The sequence below is a fragment of the Centroberyx affinis genome, unplaced genomic scaffold (assembly GCF_046629955.1).
Source record: "Centroberyx affinis isolate AG114_WGS23_722 - 3 ecotype Tasmania unplaced genomic scaffold, CSIRO-AGI_Caff_v1 ptg005952l_1, whole genome shotgun sequence".
NCBI lineage: Eukaryota > Metazoa > Chordata > Actinopteri > Beryciformes > Berycidae > Centroberyx > Centroberyx affinis.
Window position 1 is genome coordinate 247,971 of NW_027283025.1, and position 22,546 is coordinate 270,516.

Sequence of the window (22,546 nt, forward strand, 5' to 3'; positions counted from 1 at the left end):
CCTCTGCCCTTTTATGTATGTGGGGTGTGTCTGTGTGTTTGGGGGTAGAGCTATAATTGGAAATTAAAACTTGGCACAGCTTAATTTATTCACAGTGTATTTAATTGCTCCGCAGTTTATACAGTGCTGTGATGCGGGTCAGAGAGAGAGAGAGAGAGGGTGCTGCTTCTCCTTGGTTTTGTCTCTTCTCCTGGGATGAAATTTAGGATTTATTTTATTTTTTCTGAATCCTGCTGGCCTCGTCAACACTGCTGCCCCATCAGAACTGATCCAAACCTCTTCTTTCTGAAAGCAGAGTCTGCTTTCAGGCTGTTGTGCTCTCTTCTTTACAAAAACAGCAAGATTGATTGATTTTTTTTTTTTTAATTGAATTATCTGTAGAAGCCAACTGATAATGAAGGGATGGAATATGATGCACATTTAACATGCATATAATCAGAAAATTAGTAGTAAAACTGTGTGGCAACATCCTCTTTGTGACAGAAAGTAACGGTTGTAGCAACTGATGATGGAAAAACTGCCAGATAATGGAAAAACTTTACATCACTTTGTTACATTAACTGGCTGTTATTACTTCAAAAGAGGTGTAAACATGTTTAACTGATGATGCAATAACACTAATAATGTCATAAAAATACAAATGTAATAATTGATTATTACATTATTAGTCAATGTGATTACATCATCAATTAAAATATGTTAAATACACACCCTATGACAATAAACGGCAGGTAATGTAATAATGTGATGTTATTATCCCACTTAGAGGGGTATTTATTATCATATTTTGATAAGTTAATCCATTATCTGACAGTTATTACAGTTATCAGTTTCTACAAGGGTTCATGGGAAATGTGGTCTTAATTTTGAGAAACACAAAATGCTATATGTAGCACCTGTAACATATTGGACTTGTCAGATGTGTTATGTTTAAATTCCCCCCCATCACTACATTCTCATTTAAATTCTACATTGTATTGCTGCTATTTTGCTGCTGAAACAACCTTGTTTCCCCACAGGAATCTACTAAAGTTTCACCCTCTCTTAGCTGTTGTCACTTTATAGAAACTCAGTGTGAGTCCACAGAGCAGGTGTGGATCGGACGCTCAGAGAACCAATCCTGCTACAGGTTTATCCATGGAAGGAGATAAAAAACAAACATGCTGTACCCTCTGTAGTCAAAACCACAGCTCTATTAGCAGAAAGGTGTTTACTCTGGCTGGGTTAGGTGCCACTGTGAGACCCGCCTGCACCCTTGGGCGAGCCCCGGTGGCGGAGGCGATTACGGCTCGTCAGCCAGCCTTATTAGGTGTCAGCAGCAGCGGCCGCCCCGGACCTGAGTCAGAGACGAAGCAGAGGGGCCTGGGATGCCACGTCCCATACCTAGCCGCTCGCTGCTCATTAGCGGGAAGCAGGTTTCCTCTGTCCTCCGTCTCGCTGTACAGCCATTGTAGCCGGAAGGACGTGTTCACCCTGCCACGGCCTCGCTAATGGGAGTCATTTTAGGCAAACAGGTTCCCTACAAGATAAGACATGAATGCATTAAAGTGATGCCAGCGGCTTGTTGAAGTACTCAAAAAAAAGGATCAGATTGAAAAGGAGGTTTTAAACGTAGCAAACTTCCTCATCTGCCAGCTCTCTCTGTGAGTTTCCAGCGTCTTTCACATTTAATATTTTCCTGCCGGAGATTTCGATCACATTTGGAAGTCATTAGCAGCCAGGTGTGGTCTCATCTTGTCATGACAGATGGGTTTCTCTTAATTCCAGACAGATGCTTCCTGTTTTTAATGACCGCTTTTTTCCCTTCCCTTTTTTTTTTGCATGCCTTGTCGCTGTGAGGTTCATTAGCACAAACAGGGCTTAGTAGAAATCTTGGGGAGAGATTAGGGTCACAGTGTTTTAGGGATGGTAGCCAAGCCCTGCTTGAGCTGCTCTCAGCACTCATCATCATGCAGGACAGTTCACTGGACCATCCATAGAACAGAGACTGTACCATTACCAAACTGTCTCCCCAATTACTTCCAGAACAAAACAATCTGGAAGGAGGTGAGTTAATGGGTTTTGTAGATTTCCATTATTTCAGGTTCATTCCAGCTCCTGGAAATCCATTATGGAGGAATTGAGAATATTCAAGTTAGTGAAGGAGATTTGTGCGAAGGCTGAGAATTAAGGTGAAGTCTGTTCCACCTTTTAAAGGAATACACAAGTGTTTGTGGTTAAGTGATGACAACAGAGACACCAAAATCATCCATGTGTCCCTGGTAGATCATTCGCTGGTGCTCCATGCATTTAGCATAAACTATGTTGAGTGATAACAAATGTGAGAAAATGAGAACTTGTAGATCCTCTAAAGCTAAAAGGTAGGCAATCTTAAATGATATGCGGCCAAGTATAGCAGTTTTGTGTAGGGGATTGGTAAAATTTATGAAATATATAATAGAAAAAGAACTTACTGTTTTGAACTACCAGGGATGACTTTCCCTGTTTCCTCAAGGAGTGAAGGTGGTGGCTGATGGGAGACTGCGTACAGATAAAAATCACTGTGCAGCTATTTTGAGTTAATACTTAATTTTTTAAAATGTATCCATCTACAGGCCATACAATAAAGACATCTAACAACGTTTTATCACTAAAAGGTCTGTCTTCTTACTTTAGATAATGCTAGTGATCTAGTATCACTCAACGTAGTTTATGCTAAAGTGTTAGCATGAAGCAACAGAGCCAATGATCTACTGGGGACATGTGGATGATTTTGGTGTTTATGTTCTCCCTTAACAGATTTGACCAACTTGCCAACCTCCACAAAGCTTGGTGTATTCTTTTCATTCTAATTCTGACCTTGTTTCAGTTTGGAAATTTCAAATTTCTCACATTTGCCGTGCATCTCATATTCTCTGTGTGTTTTTACTTGTTCTATCGTTCCCTCCTCCTCCTCCTCCTCCTCCTCCTCCTCCTCCTGGATCTATTGACAGAAACACTCAGGCGCTAGTTGAATATTCTGCTGGTGTTGCGTCTGGAAAGAGTGTCGATGCATGATTTATAACTATTATGCATAACTTGCAGACAAACACAAGATATTGTTTACATTCATGAGGTGCTGAAGTGAGTCTTTGACCTGATCAACCCAGCAGCCATTCATCACTGAACATTTATCTGGCGATGCACTCTAGGGTTAGACTGATATATCAGCTTGCCGATATTGGCGTTTTATTAAAAATTAGATATCTTCCAGCCTCTGATATGATGGAGGTTCCTCATATTATTTTTATATAAAGAAAAGGAATCATTCCAGTTTCATTTGGGAGGATTTTACTCAATAGCATGTCAGTCTGTAAAACCTGCGATGCAATTTTATTTTCTTTCCACATTTAATTTATTCATTTAATTGCTCATTAATGTTTTATGTATGTTTCATTTAAAGGTGATTCTTCATTTAAAAAGGCAGCAGTGTGTGCTGGGATTTCCCCTACCATGAAACAGGTGGAGTGGGTCACTCTGCCTTAAGGAGCTGCACATCCACCTTAAAAAAAAAAAAAAAAATCTTTAGTATCCATTTCATTGCAGAGTATTAGTGTCACATCATGGTCTAAATGCTGTTTCAGAGGCTTCCCTTCCACCCTGCTAAGAACAAAATCCTGGGGGAAACACTAATCCCTGTATCCTTTTTTTTTTTTTTTTTTTTGAGTTTGGGAGGTAGCAATCCAACATTGGTATCAGCTTTCAAAACCCATATCAGTCTAATCCTAATCCACTCAGTATTATGTCTCTGCACCTTCAAGGGTCTTTTTAGTTGAACACATGAAAATGGCAAAGCACAGCAAATGTCCAACAATGCCCTGAATTTACCCTATAGGGACCAATAAAGTGTAATCTTATTTTATCTTATCTTATCTTATCTTAGGAGTTTTGGAGAAACGTATTAAATTGCAGTTTTGTTCCTTTTCCTCATGTTTACATCCATGTCAGAATAAACCTTCTGCTTAGGGAGATTTCAGGTACTGCCTTCAAATACATTTCTGGAAAAGGAAAAAAAAAACGGATGCGGCAAAAAATAAGAAAAAAATAAAAAAAGATTCTCAATCTGTGAAGGAGTGACAGGCGGCAAGATGGCATCTCGTGTCGTATTACAGCTGTTCAGTCAACAAGTGGCTGAGCAGTCGACTGCTGTCTGCTGTCAGCTCACCGCTTCGCTGACGAACCTTTTAATGGAGCCGGTGACTGTGACACCTGTCTGGTTAACACACTCCCTCCATCACACACACACACACACACACACACACACACACACACACACACAACATCCAGGGACGCTCTCTGCCGTTCATAACGCTCCCCCGCCCACAAACACACCGCCGACTCTCCTGCCTGTCCCGTCCCGTCCCTTCATGTGGACGACCTGCTGCAGCTGCTCTCACTGCAGTGTGTCTCCACTTCCTCCTGCAGGTGGATTCACTCTGTCACCAAAGGGCAGACATGTTAATCGCAGGGGGTTTGACCGATATGGGTCTTCAAGGCCGATACAGGAAGTCAAGACTTATTTATACAGCATACACTACGGTTGAAATCAATATCACGATAATCATAAGGATTTTTCTCAATATCAATATATATCACGATATGGTTCATGTATGCAAAATCACATTAAATAATCAATCTCATTGAACCGAATGGTAATGTTAGGTGTGATGTCAAACAAAACAGAAATATTCAAATAATATTCCTACCATACCTCATTTTCTGAGAGTTTTTAAGTAAAATTTGCTTGTCATCATCAATTTAGACAGCAGAAATGTGTGTCACGATATTAAAATATCTTCATCATCACGAATCATCATCACGATATGATTCCACTGAAAGACGATAAACAATAATATTGAGTTATCGCCCAGCCTTAGCATACACCAACTGGAAAATTAAGGTGTAAGGGAAATAAGAGCATGGCTACAAGCATGAAATAAGAACAAAAGAGAAGTCAGACATACAGTAGCGAAAGGCCAGTGAATAAAAATCGGTTTTAAGATGAGTTTTTGGCAGATGATCTGTTGCTTTGGGAGAAGTTAAGACTGATATTTTTGGATTGAAGATGCCAGTATTTTGTGGCACTAGTGAAGATCTTTACATTTTTCATGCCAAAATTTTTTTCCCCAGAATTGTGTAACAAACACGACTGTCACTGGAAAAGCTAGCAGCCTATTTTACCACCTGAAGACCAAACATGTGCATGAGTATGAATATTGTAAGCTTTTTTATTTCTTCCAGTTTATCCAAAAGTGTGTTAAAAAGTGTTAAAAAACCCCTCCAAAAAAATCAGAATACTTCATTGTGATACCTGCCCTTAAATTAATAAAATGTCAAAGTAAGCTACTGTTGAAACCCCCAGGCAAAAAAAACAGGCATTCCAGACTTCAAATTACCAGAAATACCGGCAAAATTAAAAAAATGTAATGATTTAAAATTCATACTGCCCACAGCTAATTCACACAAATAGATATAGAGGGATCATTCAGGTATCTTCAGAGGCAATACTACCTCGTTCTGTTTATTCGCATTATTAAAAAGGAATTTTTAACCTGGGGCCCAAATAACATGTTTTCTGTCATGATCCCCATTAGTAGAAACCAGAACTTCGCTAGCCGCCTGCTGCGTGCATCAATGATAAAAAACCCACTCCCACACTTTTCCCGTGGGTTTGATCCCGCTCAGTCTGGATTGTTTGTGAAGCTCCATGTTAACACCGCCGGTGTCTCAGCCTGGACTCGCCTCTTGGTGAGTCTCCCTCTATGTACCCAGAAATCACCGGGAGCCGGCGGTCGGAGGATCACGATGAGCAAACAACCCGGGACAGCTGAGCCGTAATTGGACCCGCCGCTGGTATTTTCTCACACGGTCACGTTGTCAGGGGGTCGTCCTCGGCCTCAGCCTCCGGACAGAGTGCAAACAGTCAGCCGTCCGTCTGCAGCCGCCGGCAAACCTGCCGCTGTTTGGCAGGAATCCTCTCCTGTCACGGGTTTCCTGACCTGCTGTAACCTTTTTAAGAGTTGCTGTACTGCAGAATGCTTTGTATTGCCAAAAACATTCTCTAGCATGATCGTTTCATTATTCCTGGGTTTTAACTCGGGGTAGACCGATATGTTGGGCTGTCAAAATATCGGGCTGATGTTGGCCTTTTATTAAAAATCAGATATCCATCAGTCAGTGTCGTCCACTTCTGATGTTTGTTTGATTACATATTCATTATATAATCAATCAATATTACACTGGTTGTCTATAGGAAGCAACATTTCAGATGCAATTTCCACAGAAATGTGCAAGTTGTTGTTGTTATGATTATGATTATTATAATGATTATTATCCTTGGTTTCAATGGAGAGTTTTAGGTTTTTCTACCCTAACAAGAATACATTTCTGGGGGAAACGGAAACACTGAAAACTTGTTTGTATGTTTTTTTGACATGAAAATAGTCAAATTAAAAACCCATATCATGTGAAATCTAGTTTTAACAAAATGCGTTAAAGCAGCATTAAGTAATCTATGACTTTCATCAAGCTCTATCGGCGACCAGTAGAACTACAACTACAACTGCAACTACACAAGAACTAGACAAGAGTAAGCTAGCTAATTAGAGCAGAGATCCAATAGAAACTAGTGAAGAGATATTATATCGACATTCTAAATACTGGAACAATAACACTGCATTCACAGTTTGCGGTTTTGTCTTAAAATATGAGCAGGTGGGGTTTGGGAGTGAAAGTGGTTTTGTATGTGCTGGTGAGTTTTGAAAGCCATAAATCTCAGCACCTGGCCAAGTAATCATTGAGTCACTGGTCTTGATCAACAACCCTACCAACCCCCCACAGGTCTATTATGGTCATGTTGTGCTATGGGACTGCAAAAATCTTATCTTATTGCACCTTTAACTCACTATAGGATGAGAAGCCTCAACCTTGATAAACACACAGTAAAACATCTCCTGTTCCTGCAGCTGAGCATGCAGACGCTGTGGTTTGGGTACGTTTGGATGACCCTCCTTGCAAAAGGTGCCACCCTGTATTCTTGCAGGACAAAAAAAAAACAGACAAAGACAAAACGTGATAATAGATGTGAGATGAGGGAGGGGTGCTGGTGGTGAAGGGTGCTGGCGGCAGGGTGTGAATTTGATCTGGGCGATAAGACTCTCTCTTTCATTGCCCAGAGCCGTCTGAGCCCTCCTCCGTCATCCATCACCGGCCCAGGGAGCCGCCGCCGCGATGTGTGTCGCATGGCAGATGGGGCGGCAGCAGCCTCAGCACTCACACACACACTCACATCCCCTCACATACACATGCACATACAAACTGCTGCTGCTGTATCTCCAAAATGTCAACTTTTCAGGAACTACAAAAAACAAAACAAAAAAGACTTGTTTTGGGCTTGACAAAGGTGTATTTTTTATTTTCATCCAGTAGATTTTAAAAAGGGTTTCATACGCTCCAGGGTCATAGAATTGTCCCTGAAATTAAAACATAAAAATCGCCAAAATTGGAGGGATATTTATGTGCATCCATGCATGGCAATAGGTTGAAATTTAAGAGGTTGAATGGTGGGCTGGAAAATTGCTGTTCATCCCTCTACTGTATTCCTAAAAATCCTGAGTTAATAAGGATGAGGCTGCTGTTAATGCTGTTAATAATTTCTGTTAGCAAGGCGGATGCTGTTCCCCTTTTTATCCCCCATAAAATCACACCGTGGATATGCTTGTTATTAATTCCCATCCACGTCTCGGTCTATTCACTGGGGCGATATCACTGCTACACCTGTAGGAAACCTGTGGCAAGGTTAACAAGGGTAATTATTTAATATTTAACAGTTCCCCTGAGGTTGACAGAGGCTATTGCTAATCATGGTTCACACAATAGCCGGTTCGCTCATTATGTGGAAGCCGCGAGTCGTCTTTAGTCGTCGGTTGGCAGGGTGGGGGTCGACTCAAAATCTTCAAAGCATGGAATCAGAACAGTATAGCTGCTTCAAACCCATATGAGAAATATTTTGAGCAGCTATGGAGTTACTTTTATATCTTTATTTTAAAGGTCCCATATTCTACACTTATTTTTTTATGTCTTGAGGTTCATTCAAAGCTGTGTGTGGTGTCATGAACCAAAAACACTCTCAATCCATTTTTACACGTTCATTTTCCAGCATCTCTCTGAGCCTTACCAAGAACAGGCTGTTTCTGTTGCTGTGTCTTTAAGGCTCATTAATATTAACGACCCCTCTGTTCTGATTGGCTAACCGTTTCAAGAGTGAAACATGCGACACCGCGGCCCAGCAGCTACAGGTAGGGAAAACTCTCCGGTAATAAACAATGACAACCGCTCAACCGCTTTGAAAAAAACACTTTGTTAGTCTATTATTTCTTACAAAAATGATAATGAGCGAACCTTTGTGACGCCACAAAGTTACGGAAGTCCAAACGGCTCGTTTAGAGGCTCGCTTTTCTAATATGGATTATGTGGATTTAGTTGGCGACCGAGCATTTTGATACTTTCACCATGTTTAGATAGACTATCCAACTCCGACCTTTAAAAGTGGAAAAAAAAAAAAGGTTTTGTTCTGTTTCCTTTTCCTAAGACACTATGGTTGCGTCCTGGTGGCTGGATTTTATTCATTCTGAAGGATCCATCTTTTTGTGACAGCTCAAGATTATGTGCAAAACCTTTCACAGTGGATTGCTTCAGCTACACTGAGTATACAACGGGCTTCACTGCCTTTGTTTGCTCTGATCCACTTTTGAACAGTTCCTCTCTGCATTATGTCCCGCCGACAAGTCACCGCCAGCCAGGCTTGTTTCTCGGTCAGCCTTCCCGCACATGAACGCAGCCGCCTTGGAAGTGCCGGGTGTCGGACCGTCCCACCGGCACGTGAACGCAACACACGTTTGTGGATCGCATCTCGGGCTAGAGTCGTCTGAAAAATCCGTAAACAAATGGCGGGTGACAAACCTGTAAATACATGCAAGAAAACCTGTGTGTTTTTTGACGTAAATATGCACATGGAGCACTTCAAATGCAATTTTTATGATATTAATATATAACTTTGGAAAAATAAACTTCCAACGTGGAAATATATGTGGAATTTTTCACATATATTTTCACATATATATGTATTTAAGTTGGGTGGTATTTATTTGTGGAAAATACATTTGTGATCATCCTTGCTTATTGACGAGTCGTGATATGCATTTGTGAAACTTATTTTGTGCGTTTATTTATTTTTTAGACAAATCTGACCCCATAACATCCTGCTTCAACCGGAAATACATTGAATTATAAGACACCATCATGCCGTTTCCTTGTGACTTTCACCATTTACCACACAGGTGTGTTGATGCGTTTAAGATCGTAGAATGCTGAAGAATGGACTTGAGTGTATTTTGAGGATTATGAACATTTTAAAGCTCATACTGTGTAGCGTTTTACAGTGTATGCCGCCATGTTGATGTGATGTCAATATAACTGCATCTTGGAAAACTCGGGGTTGAGTGTTTCCTACTTGGCATTCCAACTTGAAGGGTCGTTCCAGGGCATTTTTCCCACTAGGAAGCTTGAATTCATGACTTTCCAACATTTCTGGAACACAGCAATACCCTCTGCAGAATGAAAGTCACAGGTAGTGTCATTGTCGTGTGTGTGTGTGACCGTCAGACATCCCCTCCCCTCCCCTCTTCCCAAGGGCTTCCGTCTGGACAGGAGCCGAGCGCGGGGCCCGGCCGCCGAGGATTAAGAGACGAAGTTTGGATTGATGCGGTGGGGCGGCGGGGCGGCGGGATGGCGGGGGGGGGGGGGGGGGTCGTGGAGTCAGCTCCTCGCTCCTCATTAGGACTCGCCGTCGGAATGCAAAACGACGCAGCTGACATCGGCTTAAACCCCCGCAGAGTGATGATGCCCAGAGCGGCCCGCAGAGGGAGCGCAGACGGGCCGGGACAGAGGGCCGCCCCGCAGCGTCCCACACCGATCCCCCGTCTGCCGGGACGGAGTCATTTTCACCGGCCGACTGTCTGTGCTGTTGGACGCCATTACGCCGCACCTGGATTTATGATCCGGTGTCCGTGTCCAAACCAGATTGTGCTTGAGATGTGAATACGACACACATTTTGCACCTCGGCTGTGTTTTCACGCACTAGCTGTCTTTTAGCTTAGTGTGTGTGTACAGTATATTCCACGTCTTGACATTTTTATACTTATTTCTTACTGCGTATATTTCATTTTTTGATCTGTATCCATGTACACAGCTATATTGATTTTTTTTCTGTGCCTCAGTATGTTCTACTGCTCTAATTTTGCACACTCTCATAATGCTCATAACATAATAAAACATAACAACTCATACTTTGTCACTTTTATTCATACATTTCTACTTAATATGTTCTTGACACAATGAAAATGACGCACATTTTGCACATCATGTATATATGACAAGCTGTTTTCACATATTAGCTTTCTTCATATTCCTCTGTCATTTGCATACAGTGTAGTACATATGTCTTGACATTTTTATAGATTTTCACTTATTTCTTACTGTATATATTTCTTTTGCTATATATCCATGTACACATTTTTATTCATTTTTTTTCTCTCTGATCTACACCTCTGATCGTACCCTATGACAGCATGTTTTGTTTGTATGCATTGTCTGCTTGTGTGTGTTCATGTGCATATCTGTGTGTGTTTCTGTGTGTGTGTGTGTGTGTGCACACTGTACGCCTGTTGTACTTGTGTGTGTGTGTGTGTGTCCGTGCACTAGTGTATCAAGGCCTGGGATTTCTGCATGAGCTTTCCGGCATGCTTGAGTGAGCAGAGCAGATTCCTGGGATCATGCAGCTTATCCCAGTGCCTTGCTGCTACTCGGAGCAGATCAAGATGTTATGTACTGTATCCCTGAAAACAACTTTAGACTCTCCTGCCGCCTCCTCTGCCGTACAGATCCAACAGCCGCGGGTCCCGTCTGTCTGTCTGTCTGTCTGTCCGCCTCTGCTGAGTGGGCAGCTATCGATTCACGATCTCAATCACGGCCCCTACAAGGACATCAGAAGCTAGTCAGGCCCGATTCTGCATTCCTGTCAATTCCCCAGGCGTTTGCTCATTGTGAAGACCAATCAGCTTAAAAGTGTGTTAAGATCTGATGAGAAGTATTTGTTTTATTAATTGGCTTTAAGTTGAATCACTATTGTCACTATTTTATTCACCAGAACTTGAACTTTTCCCACCAAGTTTAAAGCGGCTCCTCCAGCAGTCCACTACAGACAGTATGAATAGACAAGTTTGTAGTAATTGAAGCAGTCTTTGATGCCGCAATGGATTTGCACTGCTCTGCTCCCAATTAAACTCTCATAGCTGGATTTTCATACAGGCTCAATGTTCAATCTGTTCCCACGTCTTTGAAATTTTACAGGAGCATCATTTGGGATTCGGGCCGCAGTTCAAATGAATTGATGGCATACTGTATCTCACCAACCCCTCCCCCCTGCCCCCCCCTCCCTCCCCTCCCTTTCCGTCTGAAGCCATCTGTCCCTCCTGTCTCCGTCAGCTCTCCTCCTTCCCCCTTCCTCCACTGCTGCTTACAGCTGCATTGTGGCCAGCGGTGCAGATGTGCAGCTACACTGTTGTTTGCAGTCACAGTGATCAGTCAGCTTGCAGAACCTCCATCCTCACAGAAAAATCACATTCTACTGCTGTTTTATTTGACCGGAGATAGAGAGAAACAATGTGACAGAAAGAGAGGAGGCGACGGTCAAGGTCATATACAGCAGCCATTATTGGTGCAACTCCAAAGAATAAAAAAAACGAGTAATAGCCTGTGACATTTTCATATGAATAAATGTCTGCTTTGCTGCTCTCTATCCTGACTGATCAAACACAACAGTGATTTAACCTATATCCAGTTCATGAAAGCTTTTCTATTGTCTGTCGTTTCTATTGTCTGTCTCGACTCTACTCTCTTTTTTGGTTTTCCATTGGGCAAGTACCAGGTACCATATCACCTGGTACTTTTTTTGGTAGCAGCGAGATCCAGCGAGATCCTTGGGGGCGACGCGTAACGAGAAGGTCTACGAAGAAGTCTCTCAACTGTTGGCTGAACACGGCTACCAAAGGACATTCTAACAGTGTAGGGAAAAGTTAAAAAAGCTTTAAAGTGACTACCGAGCTATCAGGGACCACAACGGCCGGAGTGGTTTGAACAGAAAGAGTTGGAAGTGGTTCGACCAGATGGACGCTATTTACGGCCATAGACCGGCGAGCAATGGGAGGGAGGGCGGAGGAGGCACACTGAGGGGGTTCTATCTGCAGTGGAAAACCAAGTGGTACTACCAAAAGCGAGTAGAGTCGAGAAGAGTCAAGTTGAGTCGAGGCGAGTTGAGTCAAGGCGAGTTGAGCCGGTACCATGCGGTGGAAAAGCGGCTAAAGAAAAAATCAATAGAAAAATCCAAGCTCCGCCCCCCCACACTGTTTGATTGACAGGTGATCTCTGGGAAGAGCAGTGCAGAAACACCACAGCACTGAGCACTTAACAATGATGGAGACAAAATAAAGAAAAAACACCAAAAAAAACAAGGATCTCAAGGATTAGCACTTAACATCGCAGCTTCATTTCTAAAAAGCGACTAGTGACAAATCTAGCGACTTTTTCTGACCATTGGAAAAACTGTTAATGTGTCGACTCCCAAAGTACATGGAGGAAAACTGGTGCAGCTGATGCCGATTTGCGCTAATTGCTTCCCAGACACATCACTTTGGACACCATCAGCTCATTTTAAAGTAGTACTAAATGGGAAGAGTGTCAGCTCACTTGTACCTGTCCGTGACCAACATTAAAATCTCTCATAACTGACTTTTCCTCCAATATCCTCTCCTGTTGATAATAACCTGTCTGATAAGGGAAACGAATAAAGTGCTGTGGATTCATAAAATAAGTTTTAACTGACCTGATTCTTCCTCTATATTTCAATGACTTTAACTATTAAAGCATCTAACAGGATATTGTTAAGTGCACTGTAGTAGATTTTATCGAGACCAAACCCTGGGTCTCTGTTTTGTGTTTTTTTACCTGTGAGTCCTTGTTGAATGTGCATTGCTATAGTTTAAAGATTTAACTAAGGACTCCCATAAAAAGCAGAGTAGAGAGGAGTCTTCCATCTCTCCGGGCTGTAATTAATTTTTTCTCTCCTCCCTTCCACTTCAATCGTTCTCTCTTTTTTTTTTGTTTTTTTTTTACCTTGCTGCCTTGCCCTTGGTGTAGGTCAGCTCTTCCAAAGCCTGTGTGTGGGATATAAATTGATAGCAGGCTTTGGATGTCATATCTAATTAGTCTCCAGGTACCTCGTTTCTCCTCTCACCCGTCCCGTCCCACCCATCCCTCCATGACTTTGGTTTATTAATGCCAACCTCAGCCTCCAATTTGTTCTCACCCAAATGACTTGTCAATAAGGCCGCTTAATCATACCCGATATGTGCTGACGAGTGCCAAGAATCCACCGGACGGTCACTCCTCCGCCGTCCTCCGGTCGCCCCGCTCGCCCTCGCCGCCCCTCAAGGTGACGCAAGGCGTTCAGGAGAATATATGCATCATTCTGAGGAGTTTTATTCATCAGTGTTATCGATTTTTGCACGTGATGCAGTGACTCAACTCTCTCTGTCGCTCTCTATCGCCGTGTTCTCTCTCTCTCTCTCCAGCTGTCAGCCAACTTCACGGCTCCACATGAAAGACTATACGCCGCCTTCATAAACCACATTTATGAGCTCATTCTTAGGTCTGTATCATCTTATAATACACCTTTAAAAGTGGGAATGGGAATGCTGCTGGAGCCTAGAAAAGTAAACTCATCGATTAAAATCATTCACCATGGAGTCATCAACCACCTGCTGATCTCCTATATTAACTAACGTTACATAAATACACATTTTAAAGCCTAAGTCAAATTCCATGCCATTTGATTTATTTATTTAACCTTTATTTAACCAGGTAAAGTCTCATTGAGATTTAAAAGCTCTTTTGCAAGAGAGACCAGGCCAAGACAGCAGCAGTTAAACACACACATAAAGTTACAGATAGTACAACAAAGAAAATCATTTACAAAATAGAAACATAAAACCACATTATGTCGAATATAAATTAAAATCAAGTGCAATAACATTTGGATTGGGGGTAAAAGAACTAACAATTTAATCCCCCTCCTTTTAATTAAAGTTAAAGTTTTAGTTGGTTTTATCCAGGAGACATTTGTCCTTTTTAATTTGGTTAAATTTAAATAAAGATTGATTTTATTTTTTATTATTATTAAACCTTTATTTAACCAGGTGAGTCCCATTGAGATTAAAAGATCTCTTTTTCGACGGAGCCCTGGCCAAGATAGCAGCCATACAGAGTTTCAAACAACATATAAGCATTAAAACATTAAAAGCACATAAAACAAAACATACAGTAGCAACTCACAGACTCATATGCCTAAAAGACAGACAGGAGGAAGCGGGTCTACCTAAGGAAGCAATTACAAGTTCCAATTGAATTTGCCTCCAAACCCTTCACTACATATATGATTTTAACGCCAGAAGAGGGCCCATTTGAAGGGACCACACCCCGAACATTTTCTCCTGCCAATCGAGGCAAACGGACTAAGAGGAATTCAGCCTTCTCGGAAATACAGATACCAGAACCACTAACCGTGCACGGAAAACAGACTGTGTGTTTCTCGAGTGTCTCTCACCAGAGAAGATAACCCCAAGGCAACGATAACCTCCTACAGCAGCAATCAGGTGGGTCCAGGTGGCTAATTTAGGTTTTGAGCAGCACACCACAAAGCCTGTGCAATCATGTTTTTATCATCTTAGAAATATTTCCAAAATACGATCTATCTTAACTTTTACAGGCACAGAGACCGTTTTACACGCCTTCATCTCATCACGCCTGGATTACTGCAACAGCCTTTTTACTCGCCTGAACCAAAAATCTATTGATCGACTCCAGACTGTACAGAACTCAGCTGCCAGGTTTTTTTAACCAGAACCAAGAGACGTGATCACATCACTCCTGTTTTAGCCTCTTTACACTGGCTCCCAGTATGTTTTAGAATAGATTTTAAGATTTTACTGATTACTTTTAAGGCTCTTCATGGCCTCTCTCCCTGCTTTATCTCTGACCTCTTAGTACCATACGCGCTGGTGTGTACTTTGAGATCCTCGGGCAGAACAGAGGTCTTTTGTCTGTTCCAGAGTCCAGGCTGAAAACTAAAGGGGACAGAGCGTGTGCAGTCAGGGCCTTGAGGCTCTGGAACGATCTGCCCGAGGAAATCAGGTCGGCTGAGTCAGTGATCTCCTTTAAGTCCCTTCTTAAAACATACTCTTACCGGAGAGCCTTTCCTGATTTTACTTGAGTTTTAATTTCCTTTGAACTGTCTTTTATTTCCTTTAAAAAAAAAAAACAATTTTTCCTATTCTTATCTGTTCCTACACTGTATTGGTTTTTATACACCAAATTGTTTTTATCTGTTTTCTTTTAAAACCTGATGATTTTATGACTTGTCTGTTTTATTTTGCTGCCTTTGTGAAGCACTTTGTAACGTGGATTTTGAAAAGTGCTCTATAAATAAAGATTATTATTATTATTGTTGTTATTATTATAGACAGGGTCAGGTGAGGTTTAGGGAACCCATAAGGAGAATAGGCAAGGCAAGGCAGCTTTATTTGTATAGCACATTTCATACACTGGGGCAATTCAAAGTGCTTTACAGAGTGATAAAAATACAGTAAAGGTAAAAGATTTACAATTAAAAAGTGCAAAAGTACAGACAAGAGATACAAAAGATAAAAGACTTAAAAAGTAAACTAGTGCAGTTCAAATCAAATGAGATAGAAAGATGAAAGAACACAACAAATACTCCCACTTTTAGATGCACATTGTGAGAATAGAGAGAGTTAGGCACAGAAGTAGGCCCTCACCCCCCAGGCAGGCACCGGACGCAGAAACCAGGCGACTAGCCAAAATATACTTTAAATTGATCCAAGCAGTACACCACAGAGGGGTAGCGGACAAGGCAATAGAGACAGAGGAATATCCAGTTGGTATGGTGAGAAAAGGTTAGAAAACCGGCATTGTCTACTGCAGAAAGGGTGCCCGCGCATTGTTTTCACAAATAAGTCATAGACACTTTTTTTTTCTTTCCTTTGACATGGTACTAATGTATACAATAATGTATATAATGTAATTCACATGTATGTATTGCAACCCATGTATGTTAACTAATTTATTTATTCTTATTTTGCAATTTGGCAATATCTGTGCTGTCTGGTTCTTTGTTTGGTTGTGTTAAAATTAATAAAATATTATTATAAAAAAAAAAAAAAGAGAAAACCGACATTGTTCATCAAACCATCATCACTGACAGAAGCAGTAAGAGCTCGAGTTGAGACAAAAACACAAGCATGGATGAGCAGGAACATGACTATTACAGGAACACTATCATTCCCCAATCACAGCTCTCACTGAGGTCTGGGGGAATCAGCTGGCCCTGAAAATAGCTGCAGGCCGGGCGGCTAAGCGCTACGGGGCCAGACTGAAACCCGAGACCCTTTTTTTTTTTTTTTAAATTCACAGGTTTCTAAATCCAAAGGTAATCAAATTTTCCAGGTGCAAATCAGCATGTAGGGCTTTCCAGGAGGAGGGAGCTGAGCACCTGAAGATATATAAACTACAGTTGCATGATAAATCTGTTTTTCTGTGTCACAGCTTTCCAGAAGCTAATTTCCCTGTTTGTGATGATCATCAGTGAGAGTTAGAGAGAAACTGCTGATCCCCACGGCGGCTGAACTAGCAGAGGAAGACACGGACTTCCATCAGCTGGAGGTATATGCTACATGTGCCGGAAAGTGAAACTGCTCCACCAAAGTGAAATATCACTTTAATATCCCCTGCGAACGGCTCGCAGACTCAACCGTGATCCGGCGGTTTGTCCACGTGATAAACAGCGCTGCCCTTGCCGCCTCAGTAATCTGAGCCGGTTTGTCTGAAAGCTCTCCAAGGACCAAAGGATACGTCTGTTTTTATGGTCAGTATTTACGGGGACCCGACACAATATTTGTCCCTCTGAAACGTTGCTCCTGCCCCTGAAATTGTACAGAGATTTACACTTGTCCTTCTCTCCTGGCTGCAGCCACCCTCTGTGTTTGCGTCCCCGGGGGATGCTGGGAACAACAACAACGCGGTTAAATCACCGCTAATTCGCCTCGCCGTGTGTGTGAGGCGCTGGTCGCTTTGTGGGCGCGGGAACGGCCCGGCGAGGCTACAGGTTGGACGTCCTCTTGATTCAACTTGAGCTTCCCTAACTCCCCCGGTTTACATCCACTCCTAATTGGTGTGGGATGCTGTCCACCTTTGTTCCACTTGGCTCGCCAATTAAAAAAGGGAAGAAGCGGTGTGGAGATGTGGGCCGGTTGGCAGGGAGATGTGGGGAAGGTTTTCCCAGCGGTGTCAGTGTTCACCTCAAGTCAGTGGAGATCCTAAAACAACATCACGTGTCCTGTCACATGATGAATACAGTGGAAGGGCAAACTATTTTCCTGCCCACCATTCACCTTCTTAAATTTGAAGCAATCCCTCCTGATGTATATCTGACAGTGTGTGTGTGTGTGTGTGTGTGTGTGTGTGTGTGTGTGTGTGTGTGTGTGTGTGTGTGTGTGTGTGTGTGTGTGCATATGAGTATCACTTTAACCCTCATCCTACCAACATATTTAACATACAAGGACTACCAACTGGGGTCCCTGGGGACCCCAAGAATAAACTACTGTAAGAATCAACCATCATAACAAAATGTTAACTTATTTCTTCTCAAAACATTATTAGTTATGTAATTAATGTCATCTGAAAAAAACCCAAAACAGATTATTATTTTAGGAAAGTTACAGTTAATTAAATTATGTATTGTATTTCTGACTTTGAACATCATCTTACCTTAGGAAGAGCAGTATTTAGGGTCGTCACAGAGCACATGAGGAAATCTGTCTGCTGCATCTGTGTCTGTCTCCTTCAAAATGACGGACAGAGAGCCCCAACCCCCCCTGATAGTGTGTGATACTTTAAATTAGGACCCATGGCAAACATGAACTCAATAAATAGTTCCATCTATTAAAACTGCATAGGCGGAATTGGGTGCTTTTGACAGGGGTCCCTCAGGACCCCAATACATTTGTATTTTTAAAAAGCACTAATTAAAACAGAAACAGAAAACAATGATATGAAGTCATTAGGAACAAATTGATTGACAAAATCATGAAAAATTGGAATGATAGAATAAAGCACCTGTGAGATATGACAAAAAGTATAGCTCTGGGGTCTGCGGGTACCCCAGTTGGTAGGATGAGGGTTAATATCGCCTTTTCATGTTTTATCGAAGGATGACATGGTTCCTCTATGGATTGAGAAAATTCTCCAGCCCCTTGGGTTTATGAAACCCTTTCAAATCCTACTGGACAAACTCAAAAGTCCATGCTGGTCAAGCTAAAAACAACACTGTGTCTCTTCCTGTTCCTGAAAAGTTGACAATTTAGAGATAGGAGGTTTTTACCAGACAGTGACAATATGCTTTTCTTAGACAGTTGAATCATCTTTCGGCTACGAACATGAACAACTCTCTGCAAAAGCTGAAAACTTTTCAAAACCTGAAACTTTTCAAAGCTTTTCAAACGGTTTCAAAAACCTCAAATGTCTTTACAAAAGCTGAAAGAATGAAGGCTCTCCTCTGTATAATGCTTTCAAGAGAAGAAAAAAAACAACAACCTGGAGCTGCTCCACTGACAATGAATTACAGGCTGAATTTGTGGATTCATGCAAAATTTCAGTCAGTTTCTCCCATTCTCCATCAACAGAGCACCTCCGGGATTTATTTCATGCAAGTGCTGGCTTTCTTGTTTCTCGTGTTTCAAAAAAAAAAAAAAAAAATCATTTCGCAAACCTAGGCTGAACTCTTCAAGTTCAAAAGAATAATGTCTTGGTGGATTTTCCGCTGAACGTGGAAAAATCTAAAGTGATGGGAGATGATCAGCCAAATTTAGCTGATGAAAGAGGAGTGTAGCTGATGAGAGCCGGTATGAGCGAACTGGGAAATCTTGATGCATCTGAAATTATTTCTCACACATTCCTCACAATTTGCATTTTAGAGTTAGACCTATCAGTTTGTGGATTATACACTACCAGTCAAAAGTTTATTTTTACTATTTTCCACATTTTAGAATAATAGTAAAGACATCAAAACTGTGAAATAACACAAATGGAATAATGCAGTGACCAAAAAAAGTGTTAAACAAATCAAAACTATCTTATATTTTAGATTCTTTATAGTAGCCGCCCTTTGCCTTGATGGAAAGGCAAAGGCTTTGGAAAGACCTTCATACATAGGCATCAACTTCACTATTTATATTTGTCAAAGAAACAAATTTCAAGCATTTAAGCATAAGCCTTTAGATCAGAATGGCTTTAAGATAATGAAAAACATTCAATCAGATGTGTCCAAACTTTTGAGTGGTAGTGTTTATTGGGACAATATTGGCCCAAATATCAGTCAGTGTCATCCTCCTCTGATATGATAGATATGACGCAGTTTGTTTGTACATATATATTGTAGAATTGATCAGTCAAAAACCCATATCAGTTGAGCCCTAGTACTTTGTTTTTTGACTTTCTATATCCCCAATTCCCCTTCTACCCTCCTGTGCCTCTGACCCCGCCCCTCCTGCCCTGCCCCGGAGCAGAAAGGCTCATCCATAACATATCTTTTTACTGCAACTCTGACAACTCTTGCACCACCAGCCGTAAATCCGCGGACTTGTTCCTCTAATAGCCTGAGGAGGCAAAGTCGTTAAGGCGGCGCGCAACGGCTCATCGCTCTGCTAAGTGACCAAAGTCATTTGAAAAAAAACATAAACTACTACTTCTCCATTTACTTTTTCCTAAAGGGCGCTCAGAAATCCAGCGGAGAGAGGCAAAGCTTAATAGTTTGTATTTACCGTGAAACATTACTTTTGTGTCTTGAAAGACCTGCAAAGCGCAGCCTCGGTCCCTCCAGCTGGCTTGTAGTGGATCACTGAAGTACGGGAACAAGCGGTCCTCAGTTCCTCTGCTGGTTGTAATGCTGACATACAGGAACACAACGCGTTTGCACCACTTTGTGACAGATGTGCCCCTCTAATTTACTGGGAATGTAATCGCTCTGGGATAACTAGCCGGTGGAGCTAAGTGGGATTCATTAAGGCTGTGATTGGTGTCATCAGTTGGTCCAACCAGGTAGCGCTGTGCTGTAATGATCAATGCTAATGTATGTTTGGACCCTAATGCGCTCTGTAATTATGGGATATTTACCCAGCACGTTATGGATGAGCACATTACTGTTCGTCTTACTAGTGTTCCTCATCCATTCTTCCCCCCCGGTCCTCGGTGCATTAGCTCATGGAGGAAAGCCCGAGCGCGGACGAGCCCGGCCCGGCCCGGCCCGGCCCATCGAGCTTCTCCTCCTCCCAACAAGCCGCTTGGCTCAGACCGAATCGAGCAAATTGAACATGACAATGAATCAGCGGCCCTTCAGCTGTCAAACGGCATCACTGTTAACCGCATGTTGTGACAATTACCATACTGATTCCGGCTATCTGCAGCGGTTAGCGTCGGCGCGGCTGAATAGGCGGGTGGGTGCGGCGTGATCACCGGAGGCGTTCCCTCTGATTAGTGAACCAGTCTGCCGCACGCTCCACTTGTGGACGTCTCTCCGTGGGCCTGTGCCTTTTTAAAGCACCGTGCTGCTGAAGGACGCCCGCCTCCCCGACGCTGATTTGACGTCAACCATTAGCGGCAGCTTGCGCTCCCTCTGCGACTCTAACTGTGACACAATTAAGATGAATTAACACGACCACAACCTTTGTCGTCTCTCAGACAAGGCGGTGAGCGAGAGGCAAGCCGCCCAGAGAGGGAGGGAAGGGAGTAGTTTATTGGAATATTTATAAATGACAGAAAGGACTTGTAGCATGAAATTCTCAGTCTGGACGGAAAGTTTGCTCGACTGTATTGCAGGAATATGGGACTATATGAAGCTCTGGAGGGGTGTGGGGGTGCAGGAGCTCTGTGGAGTCACTTCATGCATCGGCCCGTTTGACTCCAGTTTAAAAACACACTGCAGTGGATAACAGAACAGTTTCCTGACTGTACTGTAACGTCAAAATGTCATCTGAAAAGTGTCACAACCTTTGATATTGTCTGAAGTAAAGCTCAAAAGACTGCAGCTTTACAAAGAGTCCAGTCATGGATGGATTATGCCACCTAAGTGTCCCAGGGCAAATATATGTATATTAAAAAAGGGGAAAACTGACCATTTTTAGAATTTTAACATTATTCAGAATGTAATAAAACATAATAGATGTGACACTAGGGCTCAATATTATTGTTTACTGTCTTTCGGTATAATCATATGGTGATGATATGGTGATTTTGGGATATATTGACACGATTCTGCTGTTGAACTGATGAGGCAAATTTTATTTAGATTTTATGTAGAAATATTATTTGAAAATTTCAGTTTTGTTTGACATCACCATTCGGTTCAATGGGATGAACATATCGTGATATACATCGATATCGAAAAAAATCCCGATGATTATCATAAGGATTAGTATGTGAGATCTGTCTAAGGAAACAGACCCAGTTGTATTTGTTTCCACGGCCGCATCTTTTTGAACCAGAATATTCAAATGAGGAGTTAGAGCAGATGGAGAGAGTATCTATCATTGATAAAAACATCAGTTCAAAAGATCAAGCACTCACATAAACCACCAATACTGGAAAACAAAATAACTCAGGAAGGTATGGCATTGTTTTCCTGTGTTATAAGTGTGTATTGTTCACATAAAAGAGATTCAGATTGTGACAGAACGTTTATTTAGATAACAAATTTCACTGCAATTCTATACTCCATTCATTCTCCCATTGGAAGGCTATGACTTAATACTGTGATGACGCAGCCACAGAGTGTTTTTTTCTGCATGTTCCTGATGATCTATTACTTTCTGAATAATAATATAAATTTTTAAACAGCCTTCCCCCTTTAATAGTCAGGTTGTGCGTGCATCTCAGTATGTTCCTGGGCCTGGGGGCATGTTCAATTGAAATTAATGAGATTTTTGCAAATTAATCTATACACAAACAGATGCCTGACGTTCTCTCATGGCCCTTGGTGGTCTGGGCCTCCAAGTCTTTTGCTCTCCACTCTCCACTTTGGTAATCCATGCACGGCCGTTTCCTCGATGGACGATCCTGGAAACACTTCACATGAACAAGTCTCCCCTCCGTTTGCTCCTCCAGTGGCAGACAGTCAGCCAACACAGCACAGTTTGAGTTTTCTCATAGCTGTACTCCACCAGCTCCACATCCACTTCATCCATAATATCTCCTTGTCCCAGCTGCTAACATGGTCGGCCCCCTAAGCCCGGTTTACCGAGACACACAGGGGCGTCAGTTCACTAAATCCTAAGCTTTGGCAAC